The following is a 20,126-nucleotide window of genomic DNA, read 5'->3' as shown; positions in this document are numbered from 1 at the left end:
AAGACCATCAAGTTTAACATTCTGACTAAGTTTCATGAAGATATAGTCAAAAATGTGGCCTCTAGAGTGTTAACAAGCTTTTCCTTTGATATGACCTAGTGACCTAGTTTTTGACTCCATCTGACCCAGATTTAAACTTGACCTAAAGATTATCAAGATTAACATTCTGACCAAGTTTCATTAAGATATGGTCATAAACGTGGCCTCTACAGTGTTAATTAGCTTTTCCTTTGATTTGACCCGGTGACCTAGTTTTTGACCCGACATGACCCAGATTCAAAATTGCCCTAAAGATCATCAAGTTTAACATTCTGACTAAGTTTCATGAAGATATAGTCATAAATGTGGCCTCTAGAGTGTTAACAAGCTTTTCCTTTGATATGACCTAGTGACCTAGTTTTTGACCCCACCTAACCCAGATTTGAACTTGAGCTATAGATCATCAAGATTTGACCAAGTTTCATTAAGGTATGGTCATAAATGTGGCCTCTAGTGTAAACTAGCTTTTCATTTGATTTGGCTTGGTGACCTAGTTTTTTATCCTACATGACCCAGATTCAAACTGGACCTTAAGATCATCAATATTAACAATCTGACCAAGTTTCATGAAGATACAGTCATAAATGCGGCTTCAACAGTGTTAACAAGCTTTTCCTTTGATTTGACCTGGTGACCTAGTTTATGATCCCAGATAACCAAATATCGAACTCGTCCAAGATTTTATTAAGGGTAACATTCTGACCAAGTTTCATTAAGATTGGGCCAAAAATGTGACCTCTAGAGTGTTAACAAGCTTTTTCTTTGATTTGACCTGGTGACCTAGTTTTTGACCCTAGATGACCCAATATCGAACTCGTCCAAGACTTTATTGAGCGTAACATCCTGACCAAGTTTCATTAAGATTGGGCCAAAATTGTGACCTCTAGAGTGTTAACAAGCTTTTCCTTTGATTTGACCTGATGACCTAGTTTTTGACCCCAGATGACTTAATATCGAACTCATCCAAGATTTTATTGAGGGTAACATTCTGACCAAGTTTCATTAAGATTGGGCCAAAAATGTGACCTCTAGAGTGTTAACAAGCTTTTCCTTTGATTTGACCTGATGACCTAGTTTTTGATCCCAGATGACCCAATATCGAACTCGTCCAAGATTTTATTGAGGGTAACATTCTGACCAAGTTGCATTAAGATTGGGTCAAAAATGTGACCTCTAGAGTGTTAACAGTCAAATTGTTGACGACGGACGGACGGACGGACGGACGCCGGACACAGGGTGATCACTAAAGCTCACCTTTGAGCACTTCGTGCTCAGGTGAGCTAAAAACCAAAGCAATGTTTATCTCATCAAGAGGAACTAATAAAGATACTTTGAACCCATCGCCCCTTACATTCAACAATGAAACTGTCGAATATACAGAATCAGAAAAACTGTTAGGTGTACATGTCAGTAATAACTTAAGCTGGAAAGATCATATTGATAACACACTAAAGAAATGCAATTCCTTACTTTATCTTTTACAACGAATAAAATGCTACCTAGATATTCCCCAGAGAAAACTTTTCTTTAATGCTTATATTTTACCCCACTTGGATTATTGCTGCACAATTTGGGGTAATTGCAACAGGGATTCAATGGAAAAAATTACAAAATTTCAAAAAAGAGCAGCTCGAATCATCCTTGATAAATGTTTTGATTTTCCATCTGAAGATTTGTTTAAAGAGCTGAACTGGATGAAATTCAATGAACGACTGCATTATAAGAAAGCAATTTTAGTCTTTAAATCAATTAACAATCTTAGTCCATCGTATCTTCAAAGTAAATTTAAATTTGTACATAATCCTTACATTAATTTAAGATCAGAATCAAATAAATGTCTTGAAGTACCTAAACCAAACTTAGAACTGTACAGAAAATCCCTTGAATACTCGGGACCAAAAATCTGGAACACATTACCTCTTGAAGTAAAAAATTCTAACAGTCTTGAGCAGTTCAAAAGATCCTATTTAACAAACTGGAAAATGAACAACATAACATATGCTTAGAATGTTGTAATCATGCTATTGTCAAATTTGTATTTGAAATCTATTTGTAAATATTGTACATAATTTTGAGGCCCACTTGGAAGATTGGGCATGCCTAATAGTGTTGCCTCAATAAATAAAGTCATTATATAAGCTACGCTCGCTCAGAGGCTTTGCCTTTTTCATATTAGAACATAAACTTCCTAAAATGGATCCATATTTCGAGATATTTGCAGCCATTGCAGTAACACTTTTTTTTTTATGGGGCACTGGTGTTTTTTCAAGGGAACTCTGCCTTTTAGCACCTAATTTCATATTGTATATTTATAGGAAGTGTCTAGGGGTACGGATCCGTACCTCTAGACAAGCCTGTTAGGGGTACGGACCTCCTTTTTCTAGAGATTTAGGGTTATTTATATCTTAGACTTTGTTGAAAATGAAATAACAAATAAGTCTTAACCAGTCTTCACTTAAAACTTGGATCTGATTGGTTTACAGATACCAGTGTTCACCCGATTGTTTACCTTCTCTTTCAAAACCTCAATAACCGAGGAACTCCAAATGAATACACTGTTCCGTGCCAATTTGTTTGTTGTCAAATAAACTGTTGATAACAGCAAGATGAATGAATGAATCTATCCCTTAAATGAATTCTGTTTGAAATTCAGCAAAACAAATAAATCAATAAATAAATTAGGCATAATAATATGCACCAATATATTTTGTTATTTAACAAGGTATAATGATAATCGGCACGGAACTGATTGTTTAATAATCAATTAAGCGACATTAAGTAAATAAACTGTTTGTGAAAACGTCCCATGTATCTCGTAACGGCTACCAAATGTGTGAAAAACATAAATACACTAAGGGTTAATTATTAATTAAAAATAGTTTTTTTCCCCAACATATTTAACATTTGTTTAATCTTTATATTTTTTCTGCCAGTTTGAATCCTCGCGATTTATTTGGTGTTCCTCGGTTATTCCTCGAAAATGTAACAAATAAGATGAACGTTGTTATCTGTAAACCATTTAGATCCAAGTTTAGGTGAATTCTTATGAAATGTTGTGTTATTTCATTTTCAACAAAATTTGAAATGTAAATGACCCTTATACTGGGTATACCAATTACCGTGAGTCTTATATTCAGTGGACTCTATTTATAACAAAATGATTGTATGAAAGGATAAATTTTGTTCTGTACAATTAATTTATATTTTAGCTTTAGACTTTTGGCAAAAAAATCATCAAAACACCAGGTAAAAGTTCCACTACTGTCATTCAAATAACAGAGGTGGGGAATTTTAGCATTTTTCTGGCATATACCTATTACCGTGAATTTTAACTTTCAATCAAAATAAGTTGTTAAATTGATCTTAGACAAAAAAGGCATTTCTATTTTACAGTAGACCAAACTAAATATGGAACAGATATGGCAGAAATAAGCAGCTTCATTGAAAATTTGCTGAGAAAAATTGCAAAGATTAACCATAATGACCAGTCACTTAGCTAAATTACTCAATTTCTGGGATCAGTATGAAATAAAAGGAAAGACACTCCAATTTTCAAAAATAGTTTTGCTAAAATTCTAAGCACATTGAGCATGAATAATGAGAGAAAAATTGTAAAGCAATTTTCATGTTAAGTGTCAAAACTGCAAATTCACGGTAATATGTATATCCCGGTAATTGGTATACCCAGTATAATCTCTAAAAAAAAAAACGGAGGTCCGTACCCCTAGAAAAACCCTAACAGGCTTGTCTAGAGGTACGGATCCGTACCCCTAGACACTTCCATATTTATAAACTTGGTAGCTTCTATCCTAGATCTGCAAAAAAAAAACAGCACTGACTGAAGTCCATCTATTTGAGAAATTTTACTTTAAAATCATTCACAAAATAGTTTCCAAGCTAAAGAAATCACCCTACTGACATACATCAAAAATCAGTCAATTTTCCTAGAAATTTCAACAAGTCTCCATAATTTGCAAAAAATATTTCACACCTGTGTGCTAATTAGGTCAAGACCTAGAAAAATTGTCACGCGCGATGGCGACCCACAACTTTTGTCCCAACACGCTTTCCAGAAAATGAATTTTCTTATAATCTGTCCCCGCTTTCTGTTAAACACACCGTCAGACTCGATCAATTAACAATTAAATTCAGGTTTTAAATTTTAACTAGAAATATGTAACAAAATGAAAAGCAAAACTTACAACTAGTCAACAAACATTGCTAAGAAATATAGTTCTTCGCCCTCGACCTAAGGTTGAGTAAATATTACAAATTTCACTTAAAAAATAGAACGAAAAAATAAATTGTTAAAAATTTATTTTGATCGAATTTTTTTCCTCTCTTCTTTTTTTGACGGTTGAACACCACTAAATCAAACTATTATTTATTTGGTTACAACACACTAAATAGCTGTTCTTCTTTATTCTATATAAATTTGATATATTTTCAAAGGCTGCAGCACACATCAAGACCCATTTTAAATGTCTGTAATTTACATTTTGTTACAGAATATTTTCAGTAGGAAGTGGTTAGGGGTCAGGTTACCGGACCTCTAGACTCGGAGTGGTCCTGTTACTGGACCTCTAGACAACCCATGCAGGGCAGGCTAGAGGCCCGGTAATCAATATGAATACTGAGAATTACAAAGAGCAGTCTATATTTTATCTATAAAATGGGACATGATTTCAAAAGTTTGTTCTCGTATTTTTCTCATTGTTTTAAGGTTTAGATATAAAGTAATGTAGTAGGGTATAGGATAAGGGTGCACTTATACTTCCTTGTTATTGAGCTAGCTTTATAGCGACGTGGTAGACTGTCAGCCTTAGGTGTGAGACATCCCGGATTCAATTCCCGGTCAGGCCTGAAGTATTTTCAGCCTGTTACATTTGGCGCCCAACATAAATAACTCATGGATAGATATGAATGGACACCTCTGAACGTCCCACAGAGGTTCAAACTCCTGGAATTCGAGGACGAATTTTAAACTGGAGGGGGTGTATGTAGTAGGGTATAGGATAAAGGTGCACTTATACTTCCTTGCTATTGAGCTAGCTTTTATAGCGACATGGTAGAGTGTCCGCCTTAGGTGTGAGGGGTCCCGGATTCGATTCCCGGTCAGGCCTGAAGTATTTTCAGCCTGTTACAGTAAGTCACAGGAAACAGAAGCATTTATAACTTTTTAATCTCGGGGGAAAAATACAATCGCAGAATCGACAGATAATTAATAGCAATTTGTACGCCGAGATCGGGAGCTTTTACTGTTTTCTCTTGTTCTTTTTTCTCGGGACTGATGAATAAAAATAATAAACTTAATGATTTCTTTAGTATTTAAGACATGGATTTTGCTCATGAATTGTTGAATTCGATACATATTGATTGAATACGAAATTTTAACAGCGATTTTCTGTAGTCACCGCTATTTATTTACTCAAGCAGTAAAATGAATTCAACAAATCAAGAGCACAATCCACGTCTTAAATACTAAAGGGTACGATTTTAATTCATCAGTGTCGGGAAAAACAAGCAAATCAATAAAACCTTCCGATCACAGCGTACAAATTGATATTAATTATTTGTCGAATTTGCGATCGTATTTTTCCTTGGATTAAAGAATTATAAATACTTCTGTTTCCTATGACTTACCATGTATTTAAAACAACGAGAAAAATACGAAAACAAATTTTTGAAATCATCTCCCGTTTTTAAAGATAAAATATAGTATGCTAGCTCTTTGTAAATACCGTTCTCAGTATTCTTATTGATTATCGAACTTCTAGCCTGTCTTGTACGGGTTGTCTAGAGGTCCGGTTACCGGACCCCTAGCCACTTCCAAAATAAAAAGTGTGTGGGTGGGTGGAGGGAGGCAAGAAAAAAATTCAGTCAAACTCACAAACTGCAAAATCAGCCAAACACCGAGACCCCAAATTGTGGTGGTGATGTATGATATAAGTTTCCTTTACAAATTCTACCATGTTATTATTTCATTATACTTGTCAAGCATAGATCTGTCATGTGATTTCAGCAAAACATTGCAAAGAAAATAAGGAAAATAGCTCTACAGAGCAAATAAACTTAATTAGGACTATTTAAATCCGCCATTGTTCAAATACCTTTTTTTTCGTGCCATTTTCCTATTTAGTGTCTGTATACCTATAATAATTCTTTTTTTTCTCTATGACATTGCCAGTTTCATTTGAAATGTACAAGCAACCTAAATGCATGAAAAAAAAAACAAGGTTTTAGCTTGATACCAACACTTTCTCGGTTTCATGGCATTTTGGGTTTGTTTATATGACTGACCAATCACAATGGACAAACATTACCTTATTCCCAGATATACACATACCTTATTCTCAGTATATTCCCAGTATTTTTTTTAATTGGTGGTCTCTGACCTCATTTACCCCTAGGAAAAATAAGGATTATTTATCCCTAGTGCGTGATCAGACAAATGCATACTTTACCCGCTCGGTAAACAAGAACTACATGTATATCTCTGCTATAGAAAAATAAAAATAAAAAGCTTCTGTGTAAAATTCTTACGTCGCCATTTATATCTGGCTTGTGATAGGCATGCAGATGACCATAGAATGCTAAAAAGTATTCAAACACATTAAAATGTAAGAATACAACATGCTACTGAGAAAGGAAATGAGTAGAGGAAGGAAGATGAGAAATCTTTATGTTTGGACTACCTGTGACCTATGAGTCGTTCAATAGCAAATTCGTAATGTTGACACCCGACTGTAAATAAAAATGTGTGTCTAATGTGTGTCTTGTATATTGTTTGACTATAGACGCGTAGGCTTACATTTAGTAGTGTAGTAGTGATCAGCCTTTTATTTATTTATTTTTTTTTATTTTTTTTTTAATTTCAGCACTTTTGACGAAGGGAAGGCAGCTTATAAACCTGTTGTAATTTTTCTATCTACCATTACTCAAATAGATCTACTTTAGTGATCGACAAACGAACGAGGGATAGAAAGTGTCAGTATACAAGCTGTTGCGCCCCATGTCCATTTCGACAGGCAAAGTACTCAGTCATTGCATAAACTGTACTGTACTTGATCTATCTCTAAAAGTCTGTATGGCTGTCCGACGATATTTCAATGGAAAAAAATAATAAAAAATTGGAAAAGAGATATAACTTGCAGTCTAATATAACATTTATTAAGTATCATATAATTCTTTTCAACCCGATTTCTGATTTGCATTTGGCAATTCCTTGCATTTTGCATTTTGACTTGTCTCTTTCCGAAAGGCGAGTATCGTACGCGCCGAGGATTGTTCGATTATATTTTATAAAAAGAATATAATATCGAGCGCATCACTATAGTTCCGATTTGAGCGTCTGCAAAAACGATGTATGTTTACGTTATGCATTTACATTTTTCATTGTCTATTCAAGGGAAATAATATTTCAACAACTTTATATCACTATTACACCAATGCAGGGCTATTTGATTGTATCAATTTCTCATTTCTTAAAATAAGCCTGCCTATATTGCAGTTTTAAAACGAACAAAATGGTTCATTAGATATGCATCAGAATAACTCAAAGATTGCTAAAACACAGGGACTTGAGGGGGCCTACGGCCCATTTGGCCCCTGGACAAGGCTTTGTCATAATTGCACCGGGGATCCCTTGCCAGCCCCCGGACCCTCTGTCGAAAAGGTTCCATCCACCCCAAAGTTAAACTCGATCCTTTCAAGTTCATAAAAGGTGTATCTATGGAAGCAGTTACGCTGTTCAATGGCAAATATTGCATATACAAACAGTAAGATAACTGTAAACGTGTTATTTAATAGTTTCTTTTTTTCACACTCATATATTCTATATATCTTCCTATCATGTTCCCTAAATAATTTCCTACTTGAACTTAGATATAATTGCAAGATGGATCTTTCCTCTATTCATGCTTTGTCTAGGTTACATATTTGATTGACTTGGCCTCTCCAAAGGCGATCTTTCTTTTCTGCATAAGTTCATAAATGTACTGAGCAAAATTTCCAGCTAGACACTTGGAGAATGTAGATATCTTTTTTTATTTTAAAAGGTAAGCTAATGAATTTTGAATATCAGTTTATTTACCTGAATGTCTACACAAATATCGGTAAAATAGTTTTTACTCTTGCAAAAATCCCGGGCTTGGCTGTGCAAGTGCAAATCGTGATTTTGTCATTTGTATTCTTAGAACTTTGTTGAATATATAATTTTTGTTGTGTGTCTCAAGAATCTTGGCGAATTGTATAAGCAAAAAGCAGAAAACATCTGAAATAAACTGTATATTCCTCGAATGCGGCTCGATGAAAGGGCGTGTGCTATAAGAATATTGGAAGCAGGACTGTTGATACATGCCTGTCAAAGATCATGGCCACTTGGAATAAAGCAGAAAACGTACTGAATGTCACTTCTGAATAATTGTATTTTTGTGTAATGATATTAGAGAACTTTCTTTCAAAGAATATTGACAATTGTAACATAAATCACAATGCTTACCTGGCATGGCATTCCCTATTAGATATTTATCCTTTTTCCTAGATCTGTTCTCCTTTGATCTAACAAAGCCTACACATATTGAACTTTCTTCACAGGATGCTTCTTTTCCTGGCAATCCGAATAACTGCCCAAGTTTCTACCAGCACTTTCTCATTTCGCCATCTATAAATGCCTTTCTGTCCTGCGAAATAACATGTTATAAGATGGCAAATCACCTTTGCTTCCTTTGCCCACTACCAGGTTCGTAGATAAGAGCAAGGTCACGGATCGAACAGGAACAGCAACCTTTAAAGCACGCAGACCAGTTAAAACAAAAATAAAAGTATGTTCATTCTGCCTCGGATTATTAACATTTATTACTTTGTACACTAAATCATTCAATAGTACGCCACACGTAAAAGTTTTATGAAAAATAAACAATACACTTGTTTTGTGTTGATATTGTATGTTGTTATACCGTACTCCTGGTATACATTTGATTACCTCTTTTGGAGGTAATCCAAATGGATCAAAATACACTACAAACACACACACACACACACTCGCATACAAAACAAACACACGAGGTAAAAACAAACAAATAAAGGAACACAGTGGGGCACCGCCGAAAGTCACATCAGTATATTCCAAATGACAGCAGTACGATTTAAACATATCGCAATTGTTGTCACCATCACTTGCTAAACCGACACCCAGAGGAGCTAATGGTAAGTCTGTTTTACCCAACAAACCAGCATGGGCGCTCAAAAATCCTCCGCTTTGACCTTGGCTCGCCATTTGTTTTTTGTTTGTCTTTAATTTTAATTTCTAATCCTAATCTAATTTTAGATTTTTAATTTGATTTATCTGTGTTTTTGTTAAAAGGATAGGAAAGTTACCATGCAATTTTTCATATTTTAATCTAAAAGTATATCGGATTTTATCATTATAAGCTTTTGCTAATTGTTTCTTTTGTCCATCTTTTAAATTTACTTTATATTCAATATAACTCATATATATCATATTTTCATTTTTATCTAAACAACTACAAGTTCGTTTCCAATAGTATTTAATTAAAATGTTTCTTCATACATAACAACTTCATGTACACGATTATTTGCTGCTGGTTGAACATGAGGATTATGTGTCTGTGAGTTACTTTTATCAGGTCGTTGTAAATATACAAACACTTGTCAAAAGTTTGGATCTGTTATACCAGCTGTTATTCTAAAACGTTTATCGCGTTGCATATTTTGTGATTCTTTTACCATTTCTCGAAGGTATTCCCACTGTCTAGTCGTCAGAAATTAAATTATAACCGTCAGCATTGAATATTATTCATGGAACCCACACTATCAATTTCGTAACAATAACACGACCCCATCACCACAAGCTCTGATCATTTGGTACTTGAATTTGACATGGGAGAAGCTAGGATATCATTTTCCAAACTCCGAAAAAAGGAATGATTATTTAATGGAATTTTAACATTTACCTCTTTACCACCTTGACTTTCCACTAGCGAAACCTTTATTATACCCAGCATGATAGTATATATGTTGAGTATTAGCGTAAATGTCTAAATAAATAGATTTATTTGTTTCAGTTTATTGTACATAATCTTTAGATAATTCGGCTTAACTTTTTTTTATATTTATAAAACTTTATACAAAATATTTCAGTCCCATACAGTTTTCAATTTTGATCAATTATTGAAGCTGCGTTATTGATTAACGCATGTTGATCTGCATCAGCATAACTGTTACCGTTAGCAAGCTTATTGACTTTAAAAGCCAAATCAAAATGTGAACTTCTATCATTAATTTTAAAGTGATTTGCACATTTTTCTTGCATAATATTATTTTCGAAAAAGCAGTATTAAATTGAATAGATGTTTGTCTTACAATAATTATTTCATCTGAACATGTAATATTTATACCAGAAAATATTGTATTTATTCTATTTTTATAATTATGACAGTTGATTTCGATCAATACACGCTACATAACAATAATTTATTTATTATTATATTAACAGCATCATAATTATCTTTAGAATTCAATCTATTGTTATAATTATGATGGTTTGACTTCGATGGCCGCCAATACCCACTACATGATGACAATAATGTATTTATTTTACATAAACATCATCATTATTATCTTCAGAATTTAAATTCTTAACTCCTTAACAATGTAATCACCGACAGGTTTGTTAGTTGTTACATGCTTTTGTTTTTTAAAAATACCTTTAATCATTTTATCTGCAGCCAAATATCCAAATTATGTTCCATTTTTAGAACCTCTTTCAAGGGCCTGTTTTCCTGCAGTCTCCAATGATTTTTTCAACACTACAGACAGAAGATGAAAACATTTTTTTTTTTTGCCATTTTATTGCTTAAGTGTCAATTAAAGATACCCGAGCCTTCTAAATCTTGAGCTTCCGTTCTTTTCTGAGCAAAATGCTCATAGGGAACTTACGTTCCCGTCCAAGAGTGAACACGGATAATTCTTCCTTTGTTTTCGTTATAAACCTTTTTGTACATTATATCATTGATTGGTATCATATTTCTGTTAAAATAAATGTAAAATTTATATCAACTCCATTAAATCTGTAATCTGTAATGTATATTTTAATTCAATTTATAATATTTCTTTTTATTTTCGAATATCCAACTCTGTTTGGTTCTCTTGTAAATGGATAAGCCCTTGTTAGATCTGCAGTACTTAAAGAAAACAATTTTAACAGCTCCAAATTGTCCGTCAACAAGTGAATTATCGATTAGATCACAACGAATGTAAATTGTGTCTACAGAATTAGTAATATTTGTCGTCATAGACACCCGTTCAGTTTTGTTTAATCCTTTTTTCTCGAAACCAACAATATATGAAAATTTGAAATTCTAAAGTGCAACAAAAAACATCATTAATCGATATCAACATTTTAAAAGTGCTTAAATCGAATTCCAAACTTAAAGTCACAATAGTCTTATCACCATCAAAATCGTCATCATTGGCTATAAATCTGTATAGCTCTTACGCAGTTTATTTGAATGCTTTGAAAATATAACACCCTCACTTAGTTTAAACGATATTTATTTTTGAAAGAGCATACACATAACATGTACAACAATTTTTACAGTTCAAATACATGGACTGGAAAACAAGCTAGTAGCTTATATAAATTCATTTCCAATAAATAAATTTACAGCATTACATGTACAAGGTTACAATCAGTATGACATTGCTAAATAGATAGATAATTCAATTAATACGTTGAACAATGTTTCAAGAGTTGGCAAATTGTTTGGGGTAACATGTCATGAGAAGTAACCTAAAGAATACGGACACTGCTAAATATGATTATGATTCTAAATGAACCAAACTCAAAGCTGCGCGACTAAGTAAAAACATTACGAACTTTTATTAACATTTCTTGACATCGCTTTACCTATCACAATCAACGCGCTGAAAGCACTGAAGGACGGTTGTCCTGAACAGAGCAAAAATGAACATTTGCGTTAAACAAGTAAATGCTTACCAAAAGTCACACTAGAGCCCAATTTAACAATTAGATAAAGTACAGTAGGTCTACGTTTGTATTGTTTCTGGTGGTGCACAAGTGACAGATAAATGTTAATTTCAAACTTGTTTCCATTTTCTGCAGTACAAGTGTCATGTTCTTGCTTTTATCATGTAGTGTCGTCTCAGAAATGCTGCACAGAAGAAATTTCATGGCTTCATCACTAGACAGCATTGACACAAAGAAGGTAAAGGGAAAGACTGTTGTATTCTGTAGTAAAGGTTTCACTAGGAGGCTTGTATATATATTCTTTATATAGGTTGAATTAACCATTTCTATAGCAAAATCATTTCAAACGTGGTTATAAGAGAAGAGAAAGAACATTGTATATTCTATAAACTTTAAAAATAATAAAACAATGTTAGACTAGTTTAAAGTGTTCTAAATAAATTAGGATTTTCAACATGCAGGCATTTACAAAATAGTTTATCTTATTCACTACACTCCTGGGCTTAGATTCATAAAGCATTTTTGTTTTTGTTTTAATTAATTGTTTTCCTAACTTTGTTTCCTTTCAACTGAGGAAGACTGCAATCACAAATACTTGATTATTTATTTACTTTCTATATTTCAGTGAATGCAAATCATTTTAATGCCTGGGAAATATCTCATTGAAATTATTAAAGGGACAGGTTTTGCATATAAAGGGAAAATAGTGACGTAGGTAAAATATATTTCAAGATGGTTTATGTACACAGCCATAGTAATGTTTTGTTTCATTAAGAAACAATACACTGTATTCAATCGATTAATATACATGCCCCACCGAAAATTTAGTCAATATGACCACCCCAATTCAGTGCAAGTACAAAACAAAACTAAAAAAACGCAGCTTCAAACGTGAAATAGGTGTAACATTAAATATTGACCCCGTTGAAAACTGCCGCCATTGATCAAAATTTAATGTTGAAATGTTGGCGGGGTCAATTATCAACGTTGAGAAAGGACCTTTTGATCAATATTTAAGGCTGAAATGTTCACGGGGTCAATTCTCAACGTTGAAAAAGGACCTTTTTTAATATTTAATGTTGAAATATTGACGGGGTCAATTCTCAACGTTGAAAAAGGACCTTTTGATCAATATTTAATGTTGAAATGCTGACCGGGTCAATTCTCAACGTTGAAGGAAGACCTTTTGATCAAAATTTAATGTTGAAATGATTGGTAACATGGTCAATTTTCAACGTTGTAAAAGGACCAACGGGGTCTATTTTCAACGGGGTCAGTATTTAATGTTACACAGGCTAATATAGCATTTTTTTATTGTTGGACATTGTGCGTTGGTGTTCATTACAGTCTACCACTAAAATGACCTACCGACATGATATGATGAAATTTTAGAGAATATTGTACAGACTTTTTCACGGAAAAGTACTGCGGTTTATGTCTGGAATGAAGTCAGCTGGACAAGTCTTGAATGACCAGTCTGAAATGGGGCGCTATGATCCTGGCGGAACAAAAATCAACTTTGCAGTTTCCGACCTAAACACTATCTCAGTTCAATACTGCAGATGTAAACATACCACGAGAGGTTTCTCCGGGCGTCATTACCAATAGCCTTGGAATGAGATACACACAAGGAACAAAGTTTGCGTCTCCGTTGGCCTAGCGTCCGCCTTCGGAGCGGGAGCTCTAAGTTCGAATTCCGTCATTCCACCTGGCCTGCAAGGATAAGATTCGTTTGACTACACCACGGACCACGGAAGCACATTTACGGACCTTATTCCAGTATTTCACGGCAATCAACGAAGTTCAACGGAAAAATACGAAAATCCGCACATGCGCCATGGCGCTAAAGGTGAGTATTATAAATGGCAGACAAGTACGAAAGTTGCTACAAGATGCAGCAAAAGTAAACTCCGCGCCAAACAAAGCAGTGTACGTAGTACTGTGTAGTACTGATAGAACAGGAGATGATATAATGGTACTTGTGTCTAGGCAAACAGACAGTCTGATAGGATGTTTCCTGAATGTTAGAGAAAAAAACATTGCCTTTGTAGTGTAAGCAGGATTTTTATTGTTGTATTTAGTGACCTAATTATTGACTGATCATGACCCATATGCGAAATTAACCTCTAAGTTTCGGTATATGGAATGAAATGTATTGTATTCACAAGGTTGTGCTTAAATTTAGATTTACGTAGTTGTTTACCCGAAATGACTGAGTTTCAAACTTAGCTCAGATGTTATCAAGACCATTATTCTGATAAATGCATAATCAGGAATATGGGTTCTATATGATACTTTCAAGCTGAATGATGAGGAATGACTAAGATGTACGATGAATGAAATACAACACACATCATTTTATCCCGCCTAGGGACGTGAAACTCACAGTTTAAAAAGATCCAAAGTGTTAATTATATGTTGACGATTACGTTGGTGTATTTACTTAGAGGGTAGTGTTGTTGTTTTTTGTTGTTGTTTTCTTCACCTCCTCCTTAGGAGAACAGCTTCTGAATATGCAGCAATGAATATTGACTAAACAATTCACTACCTCCTTTACCACTATATACCGCTTAGGAGAACAGCTTCTGAATATGCAGCAATGAATATTGACTAAACAATTCACTACCTCCTTTACCACTATATACACTCATACACTGATCAACGACAAACGGTCACTATTGTGCAATCAGCCACCTCTCAAGAAAGACCATTGTTCTGATATTGCTAAAGGTCAGTCTATAAAAAACCTACATTGAGATAATAGAGCAAAGATACTTTAAAATGCAAGTCACCTTGGTTCAAAGGCCAGATTTTTTTTCTTTTTTTGCCTTATTGTTATGTGACATTTGTAAAAGGTTTGACTATAATTATGCATATCAAACATTAAACTCATAAATACTTAACTTAAAAAAACTAATCGAAGTATAGAACTAAACCTATAATCAAAATATTACACGCGAAAAATGTAACCTTCTTTCTGGCGCATTCATCAATGTTCAAACTGACGTCCGACACAAATTGCTATCTTTTCTGCTCTTTGATTCCTTTCCTGCTTCTTTTTTCTAGTGAAACTTACTTTTCTCGTTTGTGTTGTTTAATCTGATGCCATTTTATGGACCAGATCAGACATTAAAAATAAAAATTTGAAATTTTGCAAATCGAAAGGAAAAAAATCGTCATTTACGACATGCACTGCACACTGCACTCATAAAAAGCCATCAAAAATCAGAAATACAGCCGATGACTGTCGAGCTTTTTCGACCCGCCGAAAAGTGTCAGCGTCCTGACTGAAGCCGATGGGAGTAGCCCTATAGGGGACCGTTTTGTGTGAAAGAAGCTACCTTCTTGGTGATGGCCTGGCGATAGACGGCATGCCCGAGCTTCCCAATCCCTACGCTCAACATGGGGTGCGGGAGGGGTATATCAACTCTTCGACAAGGGACCAACGACGACAGCAGCAGCCAGCGACTTGCAGCTCCAACCGCCCTTGTTAGGGCGACCTTGCGAAACCTCCGGTATTTTGTCCTGCAATCACATCTCGGGACTCTGTCGTTTATAGTCTCATTGGCCGTGACAGTGACCCACTTTGACTTCAAAATTATTTGGGGTTTTTGGCTAATACTCTACGGAAATTGCGTAGAGGTAAAATTCTTTTCTTCACCACTTTGGCTTCAAAAATTCTCTTTAACATGCCGTTAATGCCTGGTGACATGCCGAGGGTCCGTACTCTACGTAGCTAAAAATGCTTTACTGTTCATGTAAGGGCGGATGGACTCTTATTAAACATAAACACTGATTGACTGTCAAGAGCGGACGCAGTGGTCCAGTAGTAACACTGTCTGACTACGAAACCAGGGGTCGCGAGTTCGAGCCCCGCTCCTCCAACTAAAATTTACTAACATTGGGATAAGAGTCGTGTATGGGTGCTTTACACCTGGCACGCTAAAGAACCAGGGAAGCTTCTGGAATTGAAGCGTTTTCTGTATCTTGCACTATCCTCCTACTTACTAACAGTTTTTTTGGAGGCGTCGCCCATATGGGTTACCGGCAGCGGCTATAAATAAGCTTAAATACAAACAAACAAGTAGACTGTCATTTATCGCTGCTGCTGCCATAGAGGTTAGACATAAAGGCAATAGAATGAAAAGACAGGAGAAAAATAAATATTTTTAATTTAATTAGGTGAATGTCTTAAGCTTGGTTGCTCTCTAAGTTGTAGTTCGCTACTTAAGATCTGAGGGTAATTAGGTTTACTAGAAAGTTTTGTGCTAAATAGTTGAAACATCCGACTAACTAAGTTTCAGTTCGCTGAGACCTGTTAGTCCATTTGTTCAATCTGACTAAAGTACATCTCCAGTTAACGCTACGCTTTGGATCTGAAGACGTGCTATTGATAGACTCGTTCTGACGACCCTTCCGCTAGCCAATCAGAGCCTTGCTTTCAAGATTTTGAAAGTAAAAGTAGAACTTTAAAAATGTATATTTAGCCTGGGTTTTTCATGTTTATTATGACGACCACATCATGACTGCGCCCTCATCATATGTCACGGTTCGGATTTGGTCACGTAAGGGGAGAATATGTGTCAGGCAGACGGTTAGCTCAGTCGGTAGAGCACTGTAAGCGAGGGGACCCGGGTTCGAGCCCCGAACTGACTGCACATTTTTTCTCACCCTGTGACATTCGACGCTAGTTTGATGGTTCAGCCAAATGCTTTTTGGAACGAGTCGTCTGATTGTTTCAAATAAATATAGATTTGCGAAAATAAAAATAGCAATATCGGAAAACCAAATATACAGAAAGATGAATGTGAATAGGTCATCCTCAGATCTTCGTTTAGAAGATCAAGTACTTTAGTCAGATTGTCCATTTGTTTCAGCTCTCAAGAGCACGGACCAAAATAGGACGAGTTACATACCTTATTAAGTTATAGGGTTTGAAACCTAGGTTTTATAAAGAATTTGTAAAAGTGGACTCTGACATCGATATTTTTATTACATGATAATTAAGTTTATTCATTTCAAGTCTAAGAATCATTCGTGTTATCATTTGTATTTAATCAGAAAAGTAAAATTGCTTGAGGAAAATTTATATTTAAAGTGTGCTTCATACTTGTGTTTTTCCGGTATTGATTTTTTCCTGTTTATATGCGGAGTGATCTCCCGTAAACGATATACAATCAACTCGTCCCCTAGTCAACTCGTTCCCATATTGGTCATTGCGTATCCCTTGACGATTTCACAAATGGTCATTTTGCAACCCCCCCCCCCCCCCCACACACACACACACAAACTTTCTGTCAAAGTTTCCTAGAATATGATTAATATAATTATGATGTAAAATATATGCTCTGTAAAACTGTAAATTATGTTCTACATAAAAAACATGAAACATTTACTTTAAAAACTACATTTTGTTTTGCTTGTAAATGTGCACGTTTCGTAGCTTAAAGTGTGCATTGACTAATGCGGCTGTGTCTCTTTTTTTAAATACTTCTTGTTCTATATGTGTTTTGTTGAATATCCGCTCAATGGAGTTCAATCCGGATAAATGTGACGTATTGAGGATAACTCGAAAGAAGAAACCTGTCATCTACAATTATGCACTCAATAATGTAGCACTAAAAACTACAGAAGCTACTAAATACCTGGACGTCACACTAAGTAAAAATCTCAGTTGGTCAAAACATATTGATAACATCATATCAAAAGCAAGCAATTCACTTAGATTCAAAGAAATGTCAAAACAAACAACAGAAAAGAAAAAGAAACATCTTACAACACCTATGTTCGCCCACAGCTTGAATACTGTTCTATATTGCACCCTTGGCAAAAATCCCTCACGTACAAAATTGAACGAGTACAACGATCTGCAGCTCGATACGTATGTAACAACTACGGCCAAACAAGCAGCGTCACTCAAATGCTTAAAGATCTCAGCTGGCAATCCCTTGAAATCGCCTAATCAAAAATTCCCTTATTATATTTTTAAAAAAATAAAGTACAGTCTTATTGTAGTTGACCATAACCATTTCATACCTACAAGAAACCTAAACTACTTGATCCCACAATCTCATACGTAATACCATTCCAACTCCTTTTTCCCAGAACAATTCGTTCCTGGAATGGTCTCCCCCTATACATACAGTCCAGCCCTAGTCCAACTCGTGACGTAATTATCACTTTCATTTCATTTCAGTCTGCGAACGGACCGTCAGGGGAGGAAACTGGAGTCACGGATTGGGACTAGTCCAGCTCCTGCTCGATTCTATTCACTGAATATCTGGCACTTTACAACCTAATTAATGTGCTTGTTCATCTTTTAACAGTAATCAGTATTGATTGTTGGGCAGTACACCATAGATCAAAGAGCTATAAAAAATAAATGTATTTTATACTTCTTTGCGTAGATGTGTCTGTAGATGAGACCACAAACACGTTACAGTAACACAAGGAAAGTAGCCATTGTGGCCGCCAGAACATAAGAATTAGCGTGAGCTTAAATGAAAGTAGAACATTACAGTATCTTCTATCTTCGTATTATGCTTAAGATGTCAAAGTGAAGAAAAAGTGAGACTGAAAATTGTAAAAGTGTTAGATGTACAGACTAGAGTAGTAAAATCAGGTTAAAAGCGCTCTTTGCAACCACTAACTGCATGTATGTTGGCATACTGCCTGCTTGAAAGATTCAAGCGTAGGCAGGAGAACAACATCAGATGGGAAGTTGTTCCATATGACCAGAGTACTTGGGAAAAAGGAAAATTTGCAGTAATTGGAAACTATATGGATGTGTCTATATGCTAGGGTGCGTGTGTGACGAGTCGGTCTCCTTGGTCTCTCAAAATATACTGGAACAGGAATAGCTACTAGTGAATGGACAATTTTGTAAAACATTATTAATTTTGCATCAGTTCGTCTGTTCTCCAAAGATCTTAAACCGAGAGAATTTTGCATACCTGAGACACTGTCATAAGTCGAATACTAGTAGTTGTTGTATATCCATCCTCTTGTGAATGGACAATTTTGTAAAACATTATTAATTTTGCATCAGTTCGTCTGTTCTCCAAAGATCTTAAACCGAGAGAATTTTTGTATACCTGAGACACTGTCATAAGTCGAATACTAGTAGTTATTGTATATCCATCCTCTTGCTCTTCTTTTTACCATATCTATCTTATGGATATTAAGTTTAGCCAGACTATGGATGAGTATTTTACCTGTGGACTGACAAGAGTTTTATATGCTATTTCTTTATATTGTATTGTATGTTTGTTTCGTGGCATTTACTTGGGTTGAAGTGCATTTCCCATTTACTTTCCCATTTCTGTAGGGTGTCAAGATCTTGCTGTAACTAATTGCAATCAGTTGTATTATTGATAGTAAGATAGACAGCTGTGTCATCAGCAAAAAGTCGGACCTGTGATTTTACATGATCAGGTAAGTCGTTAATATATAGAAGAAAGAGGAGAGGTCCCAGGACAGACCCTTGGGGCATACCAGATGTCACAGGAACTTTAACAGGTTTCTCGCCCTCGAAAACAACCACCTGGGTTCTGCCTATTAAGAAAGAGCGAATCTAGTCAAGAGTGCAGCCTCTGATACCATGCTCATGAAGTTTGTAAAGCAGTTTAGTGTGACTAACTTTATCAAAAGCCTTGCTAAAATCAAGGAGAATAAGGTCTGACTGTGGCCTGCAACAAGGGTTCTGGCAAGGTCATCAACCAATTCTATGAGTTGCGTTTCACATGAGCGGCGCTCTTTGAATCCATGTTGCAGTTCATATAGAATGTTGTACTTAGTAAAATGGGAGGAAATATTTGATGCAATAATGTGTTCTGTCACTTTACAAAGAATACAGGTTAATGTGATAGGACGATAGTTGGATGGATCACTCTGCACTTGTGGTTCTTTCTTGTATAGGGGGGCAACATTTCCTTTTTTCCCACTCTGATGGCAAAGTACCAGACAAGATATTTTTGGATGAGTATTTTAAGGATAGCTGCAATTTGGCGACGAAGTTCTTTAAGGACAATTGGTTTGATGTTGTCAGGACCAGCAGCTTTATCTGATTTAAGATTTG

The 20,126-nt window shown here is 35.2% G+C and overlaps 1 protein-coding gene across 3 annotated transcripts in view; it reads right to left on the bottom strand.

Annotated features, from left to right (window-relative positions):
* Positions 1-4,383, bottom strand: part of LOC123533718 (zinc finger and BTB domain-containing protein 24-like) — a 101,635-nt gene extending 97,252 nt beyond the window's left edge. For all 3 annotated transcript variants that reach the window (XR_008366430.1, XM_053519543.1, XM_045315516.2), the window contains exon 1: positions 4,242-4,383. The gene's annotated coding sequence lies outside the window, so the exon portion shown is untranslated. The remainder of the gene's footprint in view (positions 1-4,241) is intronic.
* Positions 4,384-20,126: the final 15,743 nt, after the last annotated feature.

This window comes from Mercenaria mercenaria, chromosome 12, assembly GCF_021730395.1.
Source record: "Mercenaria mercenaria strain notata chromosome 12, MADL_Memer_1, whole genome shotgun sequence".
Classification (NCBI taxonomy): Eukaryota; Metazoa; Mollusca; class Bivalvia; order Venerida; family Veneridae; genus Mercenaria; species Mercenaria mercenaria.
Note: the sequence above shows the minus strand (reverse complement) of the source record. Positions and strands in the feature narration are given on the sequence as shown.